Source organism: Sorex fumeus, unplaced genomic scaffold (assembly GCF_029834395.1).
Source record: "Sorex fumeus unplaced genomic scaffold, SorFum_2.1 ptg000041l, whole genome shotgun sequence".
Classification (NCBI taxonomy): Eukaryota; Metazoa; Chordata; class Mammalia; order Eulipotyphla; family Soricidae; genus Sorex; species Sorex fumeus.
In genome coordinates, this window is record NW_026606098.1 from 15,013,400 (window position 1) to 15,019,426 (window position 6,027).

A 6,027-nucleotide genomic window follows, 5' to 3' on the forward strand; every position below is an offset into this window, starting at 1 on the left:
CTCTAAAAAGAAATAAAGCAGCAGGATTGTGTAACAGGACAGCAGGTTGCAGACAGCGAGTAGGGCTGGTGATCCTCGCCAACCCATAGGGTTCCCTAAGCACTGCCAGGTACAATGCCGGAGTGCAGAGCCGAGAGTATAATCCCCAGAATCACAGAAAACAAAATACCCAGATACAAACCCACGACTCCCAGCAACCCACGTGGTCCCTGAGATCTCTCAGGAGGGATCCTTGAGCACTGAGGTACAAGTACTCTTTGAGCTGGGTGTGGTCCAAAAGCCAAATACAACAAAACTGACACAAACATCACCTCCAACAGCAGCGACTGGCACTCCCACCAGGAGGCACATCACAGGATCCTTCCTGAAATAACTCAGACATATTTGGCCCAGGAAGCCTGAGCACTCCTGTCACTGCAGCACCTCATATTGTTACTCCCCTCCTACCTGGGGTTGGTGTGACAGATGGCATGTCACCATCTTCTGCCGCCTCTGTTTCTTCCGAGGACCAGAAACCTGGAGAAGTCAGAGCTGAGAACATTGGAGAGCAGCACAACTCCCCATCTCTGACCAGCCACACCCTTGGGCACTGGCTCATGGAACCACCTTGGGAACAATGCCAGATGCTTCTGTTTCCCCAGGAGAAGAAAATGAGTGCTGCCTTTCCCAACAGAAGGTCTGGGCTTGGCTATAAGAGAGAAAACTCAGTGCTGCCTTGGCCTGGGGTCTCCCCCATGGGTCCCATAGAAGGTGCTCACAGGCCCAGCCAGGAGCTGACTCCAAGGCCAGCTCACACGCATCAGCGCTACCTGCAGGCTGGCAGGAGGACTGCCCCCGGCAACCATAGCGCAGAATGTGGCTCTATAACTGGGGCCGACCCTATCCTCTATAAAGAAAACCAAACTTTCAACACACACACACACACACACACACACACACACACACGCGCGCGCGCACAACCTTTTCTCAATGTGCTTACCTTGATAGACAGGGGTCCAGACAGAGCTCTGAAACTTGATATGGAAGCAGAAATTGCTGTTCGGACAGACTGTAAACTGCTACGATGCTTGTCTTGCTGAAACCAATCACTTCTCTACATTCCGGTCGCCACGACAGCACTCCAGGAATAATACCTAAATCCAGAGCCAGATTAAACACTCGGGGTATCTCCAGGGATTTAGAGCCCCCATTCTCCACACCAAAAACTATCCGCAAAAGAAAACTAACATGGACAAACTCCAGCAGGATGCAGTCCTCAAGCACTGGCAGGTGTGGCCCCAAATCCCATCTCACCTGCTCCCCTAGTAGTGAATAGACCCCGGGAGAGTAGCTCAAAGGGCTGAGCACGTGCTTTAAGGTGGGGGACCTGGACTCTCAGAGACACATAGACAGAGGGGCAGAGTCCCTGACTATCTCCAAGTTTGCAGGAAAAAGAAGCCAGAAAATAAAAGGCAGAGTTCCTCCTGCTCTAGGACTGCTACAGCCTCCAGAGAGAGGCATGTATGACCTAGTGTACCTGGTCCCTGGAAACCCCCTTTCCGAATGAAGTTCATTCCAACAGCAGGGCACACACCTGGTCTGGGAGAGAGGGTCAGTGGGTAGAGCGAGGCTGAAAACTTGACAGGTGAACCAAAAAATCTTTTTCTGTGGAAAACAATTACATAGGATTAGCAGAGATAGTACAGTCGATAGGGTGTGTTTCTTTCCAGCAGCTAAGCCAGATTCAATTCTCCACAGCAGATAGGGCCCCCCTGAGCACTGCCAATCACGATACTGAGCTCAGATCCTCGACTAAGTCCTGAGCTCTGAATGCTTTGAACCAAAATCTACAATTCAAAAATAACAAATCAAAATTTTTCTGTGCAAAGAGGCTGCAGACATAGTACAGCTGCAGAGGTGCTCGTCTTACTGGAGAAAAACGATATTTCTCTACTGCCATCCCATATGGTTCCTTGAGCACCACTTGGAGCAACCCGAGTATAGTCAGGTCTGCCCCCCAAAAACCTACTAAAAGTTAATTAAAACAAACCGATAAAGGCAAGGGAGCCATGTTGATCATTTATCCTTCGTGAGAGCGCTCAGGGCATGCACTGAAAGAGCAGAGGTGACTTCCTGCTAACACTGCACACTCCATTGCAGGACCCCTGTGGCCCCAAACATCCCTTAGGCACCACCTCCTCTGTCACCAGGCTCTGCATTCTCTCACAGCTTCCTGTGGGACCCCAGAACCGACTGGAGTTGGGGGGATGTGAAAGTCAAAAGCTCTACCGCATACTATTGGACCCAAGCGAGTGAGGAATCGCCCCCCACCCCCACCCCACCGGGCAGGAGGCACGTACATGGAGGGGACACTTGCCTTGTATGCTGCTGACCAGGATCGAGCCAGCATCCCCGTGGGTCCCCCAGCACCGCCAGGGGAGATCCCTGAGGGCAGAGCCAGGAGTCAGCCCTGAACGAAATTTGTTTCGAAAACAAGAAGGAAACAAACGCCTCCCACGGCTTACCTGGGGGAGGAGGCTGCGTGGGAGGCCAGGGACCCCTGCAAGACTAGCCCCCAGGCGTCTTCCTCAACCACTTTTCCTCAGCGCCTCCCGGACCGCCCCTTCACAGCTGCCGAGGGAGACGCCTCCAGCCGAGCCCCCTGTTCCATAAAATGCAGAATAAACGGGACAAACCTCTGGGCGGGGGCTGGGCGTCCGGGGGAGGGGCCGCCGCCCGCTCGGCACAGAGGGAACCCCGCTCACAAGGCGGAGACCGCGGAGGCTCAGGGTGCCCAGAGCGAGCCTGCGGAGGAGGAGGCTCTGAGGAGCGGCTCTCTCAGGCGGCTGAGGAGGAACTGGGCGGGACCCCCTAGTCCGCCTGGTCGCCCCTTCCCGCCCCTCCCCGACTGCTCACGTTCCGACGACTCCGGTGCCTGACGGGAGATTCCGCCGCCCCAAAGACCCCAGGGAAAGGCGGGGCTCCGTGACGTCACCAACACTTCCGGTCAGAGTCTTAAAGGGCCAGGCTCCAAATACTCCTGACTCGTCCTTTCTTTTTTTTTTTTATGTTAAATGTTCAGTTTATATTGACCATTTGATGCAATAAAGGAAAAATCTGAATAGAAAAGCATGGAATAGTTAATATATTAATCATTAATTTAGCACTCTGAAAATTCTTTCACTATCAAACCTGTTACCAAGAAACCATTATATCTTCCGACAGATCATTTGAGCTTCTCTGTAAATGAGAGCATGGGTTTAAATTTCATAAATGCATTGTACAAAAGAGTTATATATCAACTTAATACTGTAAAATAAAGATAAAGGATATCAAGCTAACAATTTGTTTATTTTATTTTTTAATCACTGAGTTGCCTAAACATAGCTTTCATTGAAAAATATCATTACTGCTCTTCTCAGTTCGTAAAATTAAGAATTTATATAGTGTCTCATAACAAGTCTCAAAATGGAGACGTTTCTGGGCCCACTGGAGCAAATTGATGAACAACGGCAGGACAGTGTTACAGTGTTACAATAGTATCTCATAGACACAGGCACACACATTAATGGCATTATGTCATTGTCCAAGATACAGAATAAATTAGCATGCTTCAAACCAAAGCAAGTTACCCACACTGCTGAAGTATTTGCTATGTTTTATGGAAAAGCCTCTCCATTGACCAGAAAGAGTAGAATTCTTTTTGCTGTCATTGAATGGAATATGTCACTCGTAATAACCAGGAGACAGAAGGCAAAGGAAAGGAAAGGGAGAGGAAAAGAGGCTGGGGGTGGGGAGAGAGAGAGAGAGAGAGAGAGAGAGAGAGAGAGAGAGAGAGACTGAAGGAGAAGTCAGAAAAAGGGAAAGGGAAAGAAAGATTGATTCCTAATGAATGTATAAATGTGCTCTGTCATTTATTTTTTCCTCCAGCAATATTTTCCCTTTGAGAAACATACTTCCAGTTGAATTTTACTGATAGTACCTATATAAACATGATTTTACTAATAAGACTTCTGTGTTTTATTTCGCCTACTTTCTTCATTTGATAAACTCCCTTTCATCCCCAAAGAATCATCTTTTTATTGAAGCCTACCTTTTCTAGTCTTTTCGGGCACATGAGGGATCCTTTTCTTTATTGTTGAGGCTCTTTGCATCTCTCTCATCTCTTTGCATCTCCCCCACTTAAATAAATGGTACTAAGACAATATCAACATCTATATCGATCTATGTATACGTATATATGTATATGTATATATACACATATAATCAGTTCCAGATAGAGGAAGAAATTAAAAATGAAACATATAAACATACAATTTTTTTTAAAAAATGAGAAACATTAACATTTTACATATACATAGTCATCACTTCATAAAATGAATTGGGAGTGGCTCTTTTTTTATATTCAATTAATAATTCATGTAAGATTGGAATCATCTGTTTTTGAACATTTGGTAAAACTCACCTGAAAATCCTCTAGAGCTTATTATTATTTTTGTATGAAAAATATATGGGCACTAATTCAACTTTATATAGGATCATTTGGATATCCTCTTTCTCTTTTAAAAAATTACAATAAATGCATTCTCTAAAAATTTACATGTTTTACGTAAATTTTCAAATATATTTACATTTGTGCATTATATCCCTTAGTAGATTTTAATCTCTGTTGACCATTGACCATTTCAACATGTCTCATTTATATTCTTGTTTTATTTGTACCTTTGTGGGGACCGGTGGAGCTTTCTTTTTTCAAAATTTTTTTAGTAGTTGAAAATGTATTACTCATGTTAAACAATTTTTATTTAGTTTATCCAATTATTTATTTGTTTTCTATATCATTAATTTATGCTTTTGCATATATTATCATCTTTTGAAAAAATTTAGTTTATTTTACTTCTTTTCCTGATTACTTTCTTTAATTACATAAATTACTTGCTGAATTTTCAGACATTAGAAAAACAAATGTATGTACTCAAAATTATAGATTTCCCTCAAGTAGCTTATAAACTTTATCTTACTAATGTTGAAATGCAGTATTTTAAAAACTAACTTTCCGAGTCAGAGAGGTGTTTTAGGAAGTTAGGCCTTGCATGTGTTTCTAGTTTTCCCCCGGCATCAGATAGGCCCAATAACCTTCTTCCCAAATCCTAGCACACTAGAAATGATTTCTGAGCATAAAGCCAGGAATAAGATCAGAGCATAGCTGGGTGTGGCCCAAACCACAATTCCTGGTAAAAGTGAATAAATAGAAACTAAGTACTCTCAAATTTCCATTTTAGTTTCTTTTACTCATGAGTAAATAGGAATTTATTTTTTAACTTTCAGGAATTTGTGTTATCTCTATAACAATTATGTTCTATGTTTAATCAGGCTATATGATACCAGCTTTTATTTTAATTTGTTGGTACTAATATTAGTTCTGGCCAGTCATTGTAAGTATTCTCTGTGAGCTTGAGAGAATGTGCATTCTACACTGTTGGCGGACAGTGTATTGTATGTACAACTGAACTTATTTTACGAATCAAGGATATGTCTCAGTGATAAAGCATGTGTAAGAACTCAGATTTGATTCCTGGCGCTTCTAAAAATAAAATAAATAAACGAACAAGTTTATTGCTTTTTAAAATATTTTGTATCACAACTCATTTCGTTTGGGGGGTGAGTGTGGGCTTTCCAGTAGCAACCAGAAAAACTGCTAGACAAATTCTAAAAGAGCTGTAACACTTTTAACTAATTTCTTGATTTACCTATTAGTGATGATAGAATTGCCCACAAAGACGATGGTGTTAATTTCTTCACATAAGAAAAGTGCCTGTCTGTGGCAGAGGCAGACTTGGGGTGGGGTTGGAAAGAGGAAAATTGAGGACATTGGTGTTGAGAAGTGTACACGGGTCAAAGGACAGGTGTTTGAGCATTGTAATACTGAAACTCAATCATGGACAACTTTGTTTTTCTCACGGTGATTTAATAAAAGAATTTTAAATACTTGAAATATTTTGAAACTACTTTATTAGGTGCATTTAAGTTGGAATTGTTAAATCTTTC

General features: G+C 43.2%; 1 non-coding gene across 1 annotated transcript; it reads right to left on the reverse strand.

Annotated features, from left to right (window-relative positions):
- Positions 1-5,646: 5,646 nt before the first annotated feature.
- LOC130029038 (U7 small nuclear RNA) lies at positions 5,647-5,708 on the reverse strand. The gene has a single exon (XR_008793255.1). It is a non-coding gene; the product is annotated as a U7 small nuclear RNA (small nuclear RNA).
- Between the last annotated feature and the right edge of the window lie 319 nt (positions 5,709-6,027).